This window comes from Chelonia mydas, chromosome 1 (genome assembly GCF_015237465.2).
Source record: "Chelonia mydas isolate rCheMyd1 chromosome 1, rCheMyd1.pri.v2, whole genome shotgun sequence".
In the NCBI taxonomy this organism is placed as follows: domain Eukaryota; kingdom Metazoa; phylum Chordata; order Testudines; family Cheloniidae; genus Chelonia; species Chelonia mydas.
Genome location: NC_057849.1, coordinates 273474601 through 273490844, shown reverse-complemented (window position 1 = coordinate 273490844; position 16244 = coordinate 273474601). Strand labels below are relative to the sequence as shown.

Genomic DNA, 16244 nt, shown 5'->3' with positions numbered 1-16244 from the left:
GGTAAAGAGACCAGTGGATCTTGGCCCTAGGGATACAGAAGAGGGAAGTTCCATCTCTGTGACACACTCTGAAGAAGTCTCTCTATAGGGACTTGGGATCTGATTGTGTGTGGATGACAGTCCAAGAATGGCAGCATAGAATTTCAGGGGATAAGTAAATGTTTATTCAAGATCTTATCCAAGTCTGTGGGAATGTTTCTTTTGATTTCAATGGACTTTGAATCAGGCCTGGAGTCAGCGTTACTTTGCCCACCTTCCCCAAAGCTCCACGACCAAGAAGACAGAGAAGGACCAGAAGCTAGTGTAGACTTGAGCTAGGGGGTAGACTTGAGCCTTTGCAAATACCAGAGCATCTTGGGGTTTTGCAAGCCAAATCTTCTGCTGTTTCTGTGGGAAATGACGGGTGAGGAAACATTCATACTGAATGTACAGGAAACTCAACAGAAGAACCTCAGAGATTTTGGTCTTCAGGCAAGAGCAGCACACATAGGTGACCATGGGCCCTGTAATTGTTAGGTTACCTCTGTATATGTTACAGCATAACCCAAGCTATTCCTCACCTCCTCATTCAGCCTTTTGGTTTTTTCCAAATATCCTCTCCTCTGTAATCATTTCTAGCACAAGAATCCTTTTTCTCTAGCTAGAACAGAATGCATGCCAGCTCCGCAAAGGTCAATAACACCAAGAATATCTTGCAAATGGTGAACTTGTGCTTCATGCCTTCTCCCGTTGCTCACCCAGCCTGTGTTTTGTCACCTCTAAGGCCAAAGACCGGATGTCCATAGAAAGACTTCACTGACTCATGGAGTTTTGAATCTTGCCGTAATTGAACAAGGCCCATAATGTTTTCCTTGCACAGTCATTGTCTCTCTGAATTTCAATAATCCTCTTTCCATTTTGTGACTTCAAGAAAAAAATAAACAAATTGCATCAAGGAACAGGTAAAGAAATGAAATTTGACAGACTAGTGTAAACTTGTTACTTTATGTAAAATACTAAAATAGCAAAACAGAACCTGAACTGAAGCTGCCTTAATATGTCATCTCTGATTGCATCCACAGGAAGCCAAGCAATGAGCAACTGCTCTCCCAGTCTCTAGTTTCAAATATTCTTTACTGCTGTACTTAGAAATTTGCAGTAACAGCCAATAATTGCCAAAACCTCAGGAAAGTCTCCCATCCCAGCTATTTCTATGAGAAAGAAACTTCAGGCATCAGACCCATCAGAAGGATTTGATTTTCTATTTGCATCATTTGCCTTTAGGCCAGAAATATTGGGAAATGTACATCATAAAGATATAAAAAGCAATAGTATTTGTGTGTGTGTGTGTGTATTGAAAGAGGGGGAAATGGAGGAATCTGTTCACTGAACCCCGGTTTTACACAACGGGCAGGAAATATTTTTAATCCTGCTGCAGATTTTGTGATGGGCTGCAGGCCAAAAAGAGAGGATGTCAGCTAAAAAGGTTACAAGAAGTAACTTGTTCCTCTTGCCACGTGCGTGTTCAGGGATGTGGGGGCATGCCAGAATCCCTCTTGTGTAGCCTGCTAGTGACATCTTTCCCAATGTGGAGGAACAGCTTGGTGCTTAATCCCATTAAAATCCTGACTGTTTGAGAAATCTCTTTAGGGATGTAGGGGCACCACCACAGTTGTAATTTTTGAAGTGCTCAGGCTAACAACCTCCTAGTTTACATGGAAGGGGACTGGTGGCAGGGCATTCTCTGTTAGGAGGCCTTGCCTCTGGAATCCTCTTCCCACACTTCTTGACCCACCAGAGGCAGAACTTCAGACTCCGCAAGACTTGTCTGTTCCTCTTTGAGTAGTGTCCCTGTGGGTTCTCCATTGTATGTGTATTTATGCGCCTGCACCTCTAATCAGAGATTTAGGTAGCAGTGTCAATTTGGCCCACACATGCACTCTCCCTCCCTCATGGTTTGCCTCGTGGCTATCTAGCACTGCGCAGGTGAACCACACCCAGTTCCTTCTCACTGCTTTTGGCCTCGAACAGCATGAGCAGTATCTTTTCCTCATCTGTGTCATTAGCATAAGTAGTAGTTAAATTTAGTCGTTTTTTGTCTCCTTTAATAGTTAGAGATTTTGTTTCCCCATTGCGATAAAAAAAAAAAGAGAAAGCAATTTTTATTTCACATTTCCCATGTTTAGTAGTCTAGACTTTCCATTGTTTGGGGGCGGGGGGAATAAATTTCTTTTTGCATTCCTTGCCTTTGGAGGCTGATAGTCCCATCAAGGGGCACGCCCAACTCCCCTGGTTTTAAGGGGTGCCTCTCCTCCAAAGAGGCAATTCCAGTGACAAACAGGCACTCTCACTGTGTCCAGTGCCTGGGAGAATCACACATCCCACAAAAGTGCACCCTTTGCTGGCAGCTAACAGTGAGATTGTGTAAAAACTGAGAGCTAAAGTTGAAACTTCTCCTGATGGAGGCTGCACTTCAGCCACCAAATGACACCAGTGACGAACCGTCTCCGGGACATAGATCATCCCTGAAGCCTTCAACCTCCAAGGGAGTAGAATCATGGGAAAAAAATCAGTGGATTCCCCCCACAAAGACTCAAGAAAAAGGGCTTCAAGCCCTGATGAAGAGTCCTTGGTAAGGCAGAGGGGTTTCCCAGCACACTTGGCCACCTTGCCACCAACAGTACCAGTGGCTCTGAAACACAATACCATGAAACATAAGAGTCCTTCCTCTATGAGCTCTACTGCATTACCTAAGGATACCAGGGCTCAGGCTCCGAGGCAGCAGTACTGCCTCCTAGACAAAAGGACAAAGACCTCACCACCTCAAAAAGACCAGTACCAAAGAAATCTGTACCAAGTGCAGCAAAGCTCCCCTTAGTGGAGTATTCCTCTCACAAAGAACAGTCAGTACCAACAACACAGCATCACCACTCCTTCAAGGAACTGAGTCAGTCAAGAGAACCACAAGAGTTCCGGTACCCTCTAGACCTGGTGGTCGCAGAAGAACTGGAATCCCCATTACTCAGGCCCTGGTAACAAGCACATCTCAATGCTCGGATTCATCAATGACACTGGGCCATTTGCCACCACCATCCCATACTGCGCGCTGTGGGGATCTAGTCACATAGAGTATTGGGGTTCCTAGGGATTGGCTTGTTTTGGCCTTGTTTTGAAATGGGATGAGCTTTATTTTTGGCTTATTGTGAAAGTCGGGGTGCTTATTTACCACACGGAAGTTGGCAACAGTGGCAAGAAGTATGGGGAATAAGCAGGAAGAACTCAAAATGCTAGTAAGTAAACATAACTATGACATAGTTGGCACCAGAGAAACCTGGTGGGATAATACACATGACTGGAATATTGGTATAGAAGGGTACAGCTTGCTCAGGAAGGACAGGCAGGGAAAAAAGGGAGGACGTGTTTTTTATATATTAAAAATGTATACACTTGGACTGAAGTTGAGATGGAAATAGGAGACAGACTTGTTGAAAGTCTCTGGATAAGGATAAAAGGGGTAAAAACAAGGGAGATGTCATGGTAGGGGTCTACTACAGAACACCTAACCAGGAAGAAGGGGTAGCTGAGGCTTTTTTTAAACAACTAACAAAATTATCCAAAGCACAGGACTTGGTGGTGATGGGGAACTTCAACTACCCAGACATCTGTTGGGAAAACAACATAGCAGGGCACAGATTATCCAACAAGTTCTTGGAATGTATTGGCAACATTTTTTATTTCAGAAGGTGGAGAAAGCCACTAGGGGACAGGCTGTTCCAGATTTGATTTTGACAAATAGGGAGGAACTGGTAGAGAATTTGAAAGTGGAAGGCAGGTTGGGTGAAAGTGATCATGAAAAGATCATGATTCTAAGGAATGGTAGAAGGGAGAGCAGCAAAATAAAGATAATGGATTTCAAAAAGGCAGACTTTAGCAAACTCAGGGAGTTGGTAGGTAAGATGCCATGGGAAGCAAATCTAAGGGGAAAAACAATTGAAGACAGTTGGCAGTTTTTCAAAGAGACATTATTAAGAGCACAAGAGTAGACTTCCCACTGCATAGGAAAGACAGGAAGTATGGCAAGAGACCACCCTGGCTTACCCTGGAGATCTTCAGTGATCTAAACATAAAAAAAGAGTCGTACAAAAAGTGGAAACTAGGTCAAATTACAAAGGATGAATATAAACAACTAACACATGTATGCAGGGACAAAATTAGAAAGGCAAAGGCACAAAATGAGATCAAACTAGATAGACACATAAGGGATAACAAGAAAACATTCTACAAATACATTCCAAGCAAGAGGAAGACCAAGGACAGGGTAGGACCGTTACTCAATGATGGGGGGGAAACAAATAACAGAAAATGTGGAAATGTCAGTGGTTCTTAATGACTTCTTTGTGTTGGTTTTCACCAAGAAGGTTGGTGGTAATTGGACATCTAACATAGTGAATACCAGTGAAAATGAGGTAGGATCAGAAGAGGCTAAAATAGGGAAAGAACAAGTTAAAATTTATTTAGACAAATTAGATGTCTTCAAGTCACCAGGGCCTAATGAAATGCACCCTAGAATACTCAAGGAGCTGACTGAGGAGATATCTGAGCCATTAGCAATTATCTTTGAGAAGTCATGGAAGACGGGAGAGATTCCAGAAGACTGGAAAAGGAAAAATATAGTACCATTTATAAAAAGGGAAATAAGGACTACCCAGAGAATTACAGACCAGTCAACTTAACTTCTGTACCCAGAAAGATAATGGAGCAAATAATTAAGCAATCCATTTGCAAACATCTAAAAGATGATAAGTAACAGTCAGCATGGATTTGTCAAGAACAAATTATGTCAAACCAACCTGATAACTTTCTTTGATGGGGTAACAAGCATTGTGGATGCCGGGGGGGGAGTGGTAGATGTGGTATATCTTGACTTTAGTAAGGCTTTTGATACTGTCTTTCATGACCTTCTCATAAACAAACTAGGGAAATACAAGCTAGATGGAGCTACTATGAGGTGGGTGCAAAACTGGTTGGAAAACCATTCCTACAGAGTAGTTATCTGTGGTTCACAGTCATGCTGGAAGGACATAACGAGTTGGGGTCCCACAGGGATCAGTTCTGCCTGTGGTTCTGTTCAGTACCTTCAATATCTTCATCAGTGATTTAGATAATGGCATAGAGAGTACACTTATAAAGTTTGTGAATGATATCAAGCTGGGAGGGGTTACAAGTGCTTTGGAGGATAAGATTAAAATTCAAAATGATCTGTACAAACTGGAGAAATGGTCTGAAGTAAATAGGTGGAAATTTAAATAGGACAAATGCAAAGTACTCCACTTAGGAAGGAACAATCAGTTGCCCACATACAAAATGGGAAATGACTGCCTAGGAAGGAGTACTGCAGAAAGGGATCTGGGGATCATAGTGGACCACAAGTTAAATATGAGTCAACAGTGTAACACTGTTGCAAAAAAAGTGAACATCATTCTGGAATGTATTAGCAGGAATGTATAAGCAAGAAACAAGAAGTAATTCTTCCACTCTACTCTGCACTGATTAGGCCTCAACTGGAGTATTGTGTCACAATTCTGGAATGATTTGGACAAATTGGAGAGAGTCCAGAGAAGACCAACAAAAATGATTAAAGGTCTAGAAAACATGACCTATGAGGGAAGATTGAAAAAACTGGGTTTGTTTAATCTGGAAAAGAGAAGACTGAGAGGGGACATGATAACAGTTTTCAAGTACGTAAAAGGTTGTTACAAGGAGGAGGGAGAAAAATTGTTTTTCTTAATCTCTGAGGATAGGACAAGAAGCAATCGGCTTACATTGCAACAAGGGAGGTTTAGGTTGGAAATTAGGAAAAACTTCCTAACTGTCAGGATGGTTAAGCACTGGAACAAATTGCCTAGGGAAATTGTGGAATCTCCATCATAGGAGATTTTTAAGAGAAGATTAGACGAACACCTGTCAGGAATGGTCTAGATCATATTTAGCCCTGCCATGAGTGCAGGGGACTGGATTAGATGACCTCTCGAGGTCCCTTCCAGTCCTATGATTCTATGAAACAGCTGATCCACAGTAAGCCCAAGGAGGCGCTGATTGGCAGTGCCTGCCGGCCAGCGGGAGGTGCTGGGGGGGAAAGAGGCATTGATAAGGGGGCTACCGATGGATGCTAAGCACCCACCATTTTTTCCCCATGGGTGCTCCAGCCCCAAAGCACCCACAGAGCCTGCACCTATGAGTGTAATATACCCAGCTGATTCTGGCCAGTGACCTGCACTCCATGCTCCAGAAGAAGGTGCAAATCCCCCAAGAACACTGCCAGTCTGACCTGGGGGGGAGGAGGGGGGCTTTTTTTTCCAGTGCCACATATGGTGATCAGTTAGACCGTAACATGTAAGCAAGAGCTAGGAAGCTTAATATGTAAAACAGAGAATGCTTGGTGCCACCTCAGAGCCCATCCACTCCAATGTCCTATCTCCAGCTGTGTCCACTCCTGGGATTGTTTCAGAGGAAGGAGACCAAAAAACACACCAGAATACAAAGGCGAAAAAGATCCCTTCCTGACCCCTACTGGTGACTATCTGTCTGAAGCCCTGAAATATGAGCTTTAGGGACATAAGATGTAAACCAGAAGGGACCGCCAGGGCTGTTGAGCCCTGCCTCCCACCATCATACAAGCACAGTCATAAATGTGGCCAGTTCCCTCTTAAAACTAAGATGTTTGCCTCCAAATTCCTATTAAAAGACTGGTTTCAGAGTAGCAGCCATGTTAGTCTGTATTCGCAAAAAGGAAAGGAGTACTTGTGGCACCTTAGAGACTAACCAATTGATTTGAGCATAAGCTTTCATGAGCTACAGCTCACTTCATCGGATGCATTCGATGCCACAAGTACTCCTTTTCTTTTTATTAAAAGACTGTTCCAAAACTTCATCCCTCTGATAATTAGAAACCTTCTCCTAGTTTCCAGGCTGAATTTGTTCATGGTTAAAGCTTTTCCCTTCTAAGTCACACATGCCTTGCCTGAGGCAATATTGCAAGAGAAAAATAGGCTTCTGTAACACTTATTGGCTGGGTGCACAGTTTAAATGCAATGTGTCACATTCCCATGAAGTAGTTGTGGGTGCATGCTAGTTCTAGTTGTGAAGGATGCAAACAGACCCTTGTCTGGCTTGTTTAATTGCCTCTAAGTCAAGACTCTGAGGGATTTGGGGAATCTTGCTATTCCCAACAGTGTCTCATCCCATATGAATTATACTCAAGTGTGCAAGCTTAACAATCACTTTCCTTAAGCATTTGCACAACTCAAATTCAATTACTTGAATGTTCACAGAAAGCCAACTTAAAAGGGGTGCGAACTTGTTTGTCTGAAGTGAATTCCTTTTTAAATTCACATGAACACTCATGAGAATTTGTTGTTATATTCAGCCAGCTCTAGAAATCCAAGAGTTTATTGGTAGGGGTGGAGGAGGGATTGCTCTTCAGTTATAAGAGTATTTCAGTTCAAGGATGACTGCTAATCCAATAGTATCATTACTGTGCTTCCTAGTTTAAGAAGTAATCTGTTAAGAGGATTAAAAAGGATTTAGCATATTGCATACTGTATAGATGCAGAAAATCTAATGCCAAGAAGTGAATCTTAGGGTTGTGCAATATAAACTTTGTCTGTCAGCAATGAAGTGAGACTTGTTTAAGTATAAGGATTCATGCTGAGGAACTATCTGTACCACATTTATAAGCATTATAACCAGAGTCTGTGAGGTTGTTCAGAGGCTCATTTGTGGCAAAGGTATTTCACTATTAGCTACTCCTCACTCTAGCAGTGTTTAGCTTGAGTAAATGCTTCCCTTTGCCTCTAGAGACATTTTTTTCTTTACAAAAATAAAATGTCCCTCTCACAGGTCTTGCCAGCATTAGAAAATGTTATCCTGTTTGCACATGATTTTGGATGTTTGAGTTAGATGACACAATGCTGATTATGATGGTGCAGTCAATGTAACCAAGACTAGCTGACATATATGCTCACTAAAACTTGTCTTAGTGAACAGTGACTGCAGAATTGCGGCCAGAATGATGTCTTGTAATTCAAATGTTCCCAACTGTATTTAAACATAACTAGAGTGCATAGAAAATTACCCATTCTGTGCATGTGTGTATTTCCTTGGGAAATGTCCATTTTTGACAAATTAACCATTTTCTGTAACATAGATACTTATAAAGAAAATTAAAAAGCCATTACCCTCTGATCCCACTGAGGGTTACCAAAAGAAAATACACCATTTGCTCAAGAAACTCCCTGAAAAAGCACAAGAACAAATCCACACAGACACACCCCTAGAACCCCAACCTGGGGTATTCTATCTGCTACCCAAGATCCATAAACCTGGAAATCCTGGACGCCCCATCATCTCAGGCATTGGCACCCTGACAGCAGGATTGTCTGGCTATGTAGACTCCCTCCTCAGGCCCTACGCTACCAGCACTCCCAGCTATCTTCGAGACACCACTGACTTCCTGAGGAAACTACAATCCATCGGTGATCTTCCTGAAAACACCATCCTGGCCACTATGGATGTAGAAGCCCTCTACACCAACATTCCACACAAAGATGGACTACAAGCTGTCAGGAACAGTATTCCCGATAATGTCACAGCAAACTTGGTGGCTGAACTTTGTGACTTTGTCCTCATCCATAACTATTTCACATTTGGGGACAACGTATACCTTCAAACCAGCGGCACTGCTATGGGTATCTGCATGGACCCACAGTATGCCAACATTTTTATTGCTGACTTACAATGCCCTTACTCTACTTGCGCTATATTGATGACATCTTCATCATCTGGACCCAAGGAAAAGAAGTCCTTGAGGAATTCCACCATGATTTCAACAATTTCCATCCCACCATCAACCTCAACCTGGTCCAGTCCACACAAGAGATCCACTTCCTGGACACTACAGTGCTAATAACCGATGGTCACATAAACACCACCCTATACCGGAAACCTACTGACCACTATTCCTACCTACATGCCTCCAGCTTTCACCCAGATCACACCACACGATCCATTGTATACAGCCAAGCTCTGCAATACAACCGCATTTGCTCCAACCCCACAGACAGAGACAAACACCTACAAGATCTCTATCAAGCATTCTTAGAACTACAATACCCACCTGCTGAAGTGAAGAAACAGATTGACAGAGCCAGAAGAGTACCCAGAAGTCACCTACTACAGGACAGGCCCAACAAAGAAAATAACAGAATGCCACTAGCCATCACCTTCAGCCCCCAAATAAAACCTCTCCAACGCATCATCAAGGATCTACAACCTATCCTGAAGGATGACCCATCACTCTCACAGATCTTGGGAGACAGGCCAGTCCTTGCTTACAGACAGCCCCCCAACCTGAAGCAAATACTCACCAGCAACCACATACCACACAACAGAACCACTAACGCAGGAACCTGTCCTTGCAACAAAGCCCATTGCCAACTGTGTCCACATATCTATTCAAGGGACACCATCATAGGGCTTAATCACATCAGCCACACTATCAGAGGCTTGTTCACCTGCACATCTACCAATGTGATATATGCCATCATGTGCCAGCAATGCCCCTCTGCCATGTACATTGGTCAAACTGGACAGTCTCTACGTAAAAGAATAAATGGACACAAATCAGAATTATAACATTCATAAACCAGTCGGAGAACACTTCAATCTCTCTGGTCACTCAATTACAGACCTAAAAGTCGCAATATTACAACAAAAAGACTTCAGAAACAGACTCCAATGAGAGACTGCTGAATTGGAATTCATTTGCAAACTGGATACAATTAACTTAGGCTTGAATAGAGGCTGGGAGTGGATGGGTTATTACACTAAGTAAAACTATTTCCCCATGTTTATTCCCCCCCCCCCCACTGTTCCTCAGACATTCTTGTCAACTGCTGGAAATGGCCCACCTTGATTATCACTACAAAAGGTTTTCTTCCCTTCCCCCCCGGCTCTCCTGCTGGTATTAGCTCATCTTAAGTGATCACTTTCCTTACAGTGTGTATGATAACACCCATTGTTTCATGTTCTCTGTGTATATAAATCTCCCCACTGTATTTTCCACTGAATGCATCTGATGAAGTGAGCTGTAGCTCACGAAAGCTTATGCTCAAATAAATTTGTTAGTCTCTAAGGTGCCACAAGTACTCCTTTTCTTTTTGCGAATACAGACTAACACGGCTGCTACTCTGAAACCTGTCATAAAGAAAAATGGCTACTTTGTAAAAATTAATTGGTTTCAGTTTTTTATCTGAACCCCAAAAAATTAGTAGAGACAATTTGATAAACAAAACAAAAAATCCCAGCTTACTCAAATAATAACATTTTCTAATACAAATCCTAGGACGTTCTAGTACTGTCAGTGGCCATTTCAGTTTGTCCATGACTGAACAAGAAGTTATTAATGGAAGAAAATCTTGGTAACACTGAAGTCAATAGGAGTTTTGCCATTGATTTCAAAGGGGCCAAGATTTCCCTCATAGAGTTTAGGAGGGAAACTTTTGTTTATTGCATAGGTCTGAAGTTTTCAATGGCTTCTACTGTGAAAGACCTGGGGGAGGGGAGAGATGAAACACTTAAAAAAATATTTTAAAGAGCTTTTGTTTTCTGATTTTTTCTTCTTCTTAGAGAATCAAGAGCTCTTTTGGCTGGGATTGTATGTGGTCCTCCATAGTTTTACCATTTTGAAACATTAGAATCTCTACTTTGTTGAAGGAGAGTTTGTCTGCTTGAGGCTGAATTCTATTAAATATCATGGAGCTGCCATAAGAAACTCCCTTTTTGCAGGCCTGGCAGATTTTTAAAGTTCCAGATCTGTATATTACTTGTGTTGTCTAACTGCAGTGGGTACAGTTTTCACCTCATTAAGCTATATGACACAACCTTGGACATACAACATTGATATTTCAGTTTTTACAGTACCATTTGTGTTAACATATTCTGTTTCTTGGTAAAATTCTGTTTTTCCAGGCTGCTCCATAAGACATGACTTTGTAACAAATATTAGTTTAAATCCGTGATGTAAAGGAGAAAATTATAAAAACAGAACAGCAACAGCAGAAGCCACTGTTTTATACATTCACAAGTACTGGCAGTACTTCTGCTACTGTTAGAGATAGGGAGGTTACCGTTTCTTCTGTTCTCAATGACTTATTCTTATCAAAGGTACTTCCCAGACAAAGAATATGTCACAGGGGTTAAATACCTGCAAACAGCTTGGGGACCACAGACATCAACTTTCCAAGTGTTGGGGGGTGCTTGTCCCACACCCTTTCCCCCAAGGTCCCACCCCGCCCCACCTCTTCCCACTCCTGCTCCACCCCATCCCGAGCATGTGCTGTGTCCCCGCACCTCCCACCCCAGCCTCCTGCGCACCACGAAAACAGTTGACTGCGGCAGGTGGGAAGCACGGGCAGGGAGGGGGAAGTGCTGTTTGGCTGGGCCCGCCAGCAGGCAGAAGGCACTGGGGGGAGGGGGAGGAGCTGATAGGGGGATTTCCGGTGGGTGCTCAGCACCCACCATTTTTTGCCCCATGGGTGCTCCAGCTCTAGAGCATCCACAGAATCAGCTCCTATGTTGAGGACTGTTTAAAATCACCATAATAGAGCTAAATATATAACCACAATTGGAAAAGACAATAAAAGGACCAAAAGAATGCCACCATGGCTAAATAGGAGAGTAGTGGAGGTAATTAAGGCAAAAAGGCATCCTTTAAAATTTGGAAGTAAAATCCTCATGAGGATAATAGGAAGGTGCACAAACTCTGGTAAGCTAAATATAATGAGGCAGGCCAGGAAAGAAGTCAAGGTGCAATACTCATAGACGTTAAGGCCAGAAGGGACCATCATGCTCACCTAGTCTGACGTCCTGCACTTTGCACAGAATGGCCAGGTTCAATATCTAGGTGTTCCTTTTAACAGTGCAAAACAGAACTGGCTTTAGCCCCCACCCAGTATTCTGGGCAAACTAAACACTATCCTGGGATGCCTCTAAGAGGCAATACTTACCCACTCATGAGCACTGAGTCTGTGTAGAACAAAAGAAAACTTTCAGCAAAAGGAAAAGGAAACCCAGCATTAATTTGGGAAAACATCAGAACCATGATTCAAAAGCATGTAACCTTAAGCAAACACCCACCCCACAGTATGTGGGCAGTGTCCTTTACCTCACTTTCCCACCTTGTCATGTGAAAGTTAGATGAATGAATGCCCCTTTAAGAAGCCACTTCCATTTCCATCCACTGCATCCTACTTACAGATGGCTATCCTTAGTGAAAACCGTGAGTTCAGAGTTCATTCATATGGGTCTGCTTCCCATCCCTGAAAAAAGAGAGGGAGGCATCGAGCAATACCTCTGCTACTGTTGTCACCTCTGCAAATGGCTTGCTGTTGGTGCTGCTGTTATATCTGCTGCTGCTCACTGCCACGTCTGTGATGCCACATTTTGAGGTTCCCCAACTTAGGCCAGCTCTAAGTGATTTCAGGTCTATTGATTTCTGTGGGTAGAAGGGAACTTCTTTGCCAGTGCCTTTTCATTGTCTTTCATTGAACACTGTTTCCATACCAGATCTAAGGCTTAACCCCTACAGCTGCTCATCAGTGAGTTCAGCTCTAGTAATCACAGAATCATAGGACTGGAAGGGACCTTGAGAAGTCATAGAGTCCAGTCCCCTGCACTCAAGGCAGGACTAAGTATTATCTAGACCATTCCTGACAGGTGTTTGTCCAACCTGCTCTTAAAAATCTCCAATGATGGAGATTCCACTACCTCCCTAGGCAATTTATTCCAGTGTTTATCCACTCTGATAGTATGAAGTTTTTCCAAATGTCCAGCCTAAACCTCCCTTGTTGCAAGTTAAGCCGATTGCTTCTTGTCCCATCCTCAGAGGTTAAGAAGAACATTTTTTTCTCCCTCCTCCTTGTAAGAACCTTTTACATACTTGAAAACTGTTATCATGTCCCCTCTCAGTCTTCTCTTCTCCAGACTAAACAAACCCAATTTTTTCAATCTTCTCTCATAGGTCATGTTTTCTAGACCTTTAATCATTTTGGTTGCTCTTCTCTGGACTTTCTCCAATTTGTCGACATCTTTCCTGAAAGGTGGTGCCCAGAACTGGATACATTACTCCAATTGAGGCCTAATCAGTGCAGAGTAGAGCGGAAGAATTACTTCTTGTGTCTTACTTACAATACACCTGCTAATACATCCCAGAATAATGTTTGTTTTGTTTGCAACAGTATTGCACTGTTGACTCATATTTAGCTTGTGATCCACTGTGACACCCAGATCCCTTTCCGCAGTACTCCTTCCTAGGTAGTCATTTCCCATTTTGTATGTGTGCAATTGACTGTTCCTTCTTAAGCGGAGTACGTTGCATTTTTCCTTATTGAATTTCCACCTATTTACTTCAAACCATTTCTCCAGACTGTCCAGATCATTTTGAATTTTAATTCTATCCTTCAAATCACTTGCAACCCCTCCCAGCTTGGTATCATCTGCAAACTTTATAAGTGTATTCTCTAGTGTAATCACTGAACAGAAACAAGGACTCTGAGTCCAGTCAACTCCTGTCTTTAAGCACTGGAACAGAGAGGGTCAAGGGGTATCTAGCAGGCAGGAACACCTGTTCTAACCCACTCTCATCCTCAATGGGATTTGACATCCCTGCCCCCTTCTTGGCAACTGAGGTTCAGTTTAGGGTAAGAATATTTCCATTACCCCTGTATTCAATCCCAAACAAGTGAAAGTTGACCACTTTGGCAAAGCAGGCCTGTCTGCTGAACACCTACACAGAGTAGGTGTGTCTATGCAAATACAGTCTGCTCCTGAAGTCTCTTCCCCAGTCAGGGGAGAGCTTATTCAGACCCAACTTACAAATCTGTTTTCACTGCAGAGGATGTGGGGGAGATACCCACCACAAGAGCTATATTTTTTTGCGGGGGAGACAAATCTGAAGTACCGTCCCACATTGATGAGTCAATAGAGATTTTGGAACAAATTGATAAATTAAGCAGTAATAAGTCACCAGGACCAGATGGTATTCACCCATGAGATCTGAAGGCACTCAAATATGGAGTTGCAGAACTACTAACTGGGGTATGTAATCTATTGCTGAAACAAGCCTCTGTATGAAATGACTGGAAGGTAGGTAATGTAACAGTGGTCTTTAAAACAAAGGGTAGGAATAAACAGTCAATTTTCAAAGTGGAGACTGGTACTCCCCTATGGATCTACATTGGGACCTGTGCTGTTCAAAGTATCATTAATGATTTAGAAAAGGGAGTGAACAGTGAAGTGGCAAAGTTTGCAATAATACAAAATTTTTCAAAGCTGACTGCAAAGAGTTACAGAGGGATCTCATAAAACTGGGTGGCTGGGCAACAAAATGGCAGATGAAATGCAATATTCGCTAACTGCAAAGTAATGCACATGGAAAACATAATCCCAACTACACATATATAACGATGGGGTCTAATTTAGTTTTTACCATTCAAGAAAGAGATCGTGGAGTCACTGTGGACAGTTCTCTTAAAACTTCAACTCAATCCACAGCTAACAGAATGTTTGGGACTGTTAGGAAATGGGTAGAAAATAAGATAGACAATATCATAATTCCCATGTCATAGGCATCCACACCTTGAATTCTTTGCCGAGTTCTTGTCACCACATCTTGAAAACCAATATAGTGGAACTGGAAAAGGTTCAGAAAAGGGCACCAAGGATGAACCAGAGTATGGAACAGCTTCCATAGAAGGAGAGACTAAAAAGATTAGGGCTGTTCATCTTAGAAAAGAGATGACTATGGTGGGATATGATAGAGGTCTACAAAAAAAATGAATGGTGTGGAAAAAGTGAATAGAAAAGTGTTATCTACCCTCTCCCACAATACAAAAACCAGGGGCCACCTGATGAAATTAATAGGCAGCAGGTTTAATACAAACAAGAGAAAGTAAATTTTCACACAACACACATATAACCTGTGGAAGTCATTGCCATGATATGCTGTGATGGCCAATAGCATAACTGAGTTCAAAAAAGAATTAGAGAAGCTCATGGAGGGAAAGTCCATAAATGGCTGTTAGCCAAGATTATTAGAAATGCTACACACAGGGGTGACCCTAAACCTCTGACTGCCAGAAGACAGGAAGGGAAGACAGGAATGGATTACTCCAGTTGCCCTGTTCTGTACACTCACTCTGAACTTCTGGTACTGGCCACTGTTGGAGGCAGGATAGTGTGCTAGATGGACCATTGATCTGACTCAGTATGACCATTCTTATTTTCTTAATATTTTTCTGAGGAATAGTATAAAGTCATGCATACTGGCATCTGGGCAGAAGTGCTCATATAGTATGTAATGACACCAATGGATAACTTGACTTTTTCCCTCCTCCATTCAATGAACCAATAGATGGCCATTGTAGCAATGTGAAATTAAGAATTTGAAACATGAACTATCTGTGACAGTGGCAGCAGCAATCCTCATGATAGTTCAGACATTTTTTTTCAGGCATATAACCACCTATACTTGGGTAATCTGACTTTGAGAAATGAATATGACCAAGGAGGAATTTCATCCTGTTCATTCTGTGGCATTGGCTCTGTATGCTGTTTACATGTGTAGCCTTTGAACATATTGACATAGGTGCAGGTGCTTCCCCTCCCCCCCTCACTTCCAGGGGAGTTAAATAATTTATTCTGCTATTTCTGGAGAATAGCATGAAGTACAAGTTGTATTAATTCCATGAAGTCATTTGTGTGATAGTGATGAAAATATGATAGATGTATTAACATCCTTTTTGCGTTCAAGTCATTACCACTTAGAGGTTATGAGTCAGACACAACCCAAGAGGCCTATTTAAACCATTAAGGAATTAAAGTAGAAGTACACAATACACTATACTGGTGGCATCTCTGGGTGCCCTACTGCCAAAAAAAAAAAAGAAAGTAATGGATGAAATCTTGTCTCCATTGATTTCCGTTGGGTCAGGATTTTACCCAATGTATTTTCACAAACCTATGAATAGTAATATCTGTGCATCTTATGCCTATATTGTGGTAAGGCTTATAGATACAGCATTTAGTTAATCTGGATTCCAGAAACATTTTAATATAATGCATTTTACATGATGCAAATAACTATATTTAAAGAGCTAAATAGTATCTAAAAAAAAAAGTGAAAACAATGTTATTTCCTAGTAGACCAG

General features: G+C 42.1%; 1 long non-coding RNA gene across 1 annotated transcript; it reads left to right on the top strand.

The window, feature by feature from the left end:
• The first annotated feature begins 3505 nt into the window (after nucleotides 1–3505).
• On the top strand, nucleotides 3506–14148 carry LOC122462284. The gene is made up of 3 exons (XR_006284755.1): nucleotides 3506–3516; nucleotides 13627–13631; nucleotides 14021–14148. It is a non-coding gene; the product is annotated as an uncharacterized LOC122462284 (long non-coding RNA).
• The last annotated feature ends 2096 nt before the right edge of the window (nucleotides 14149–16244 follow it).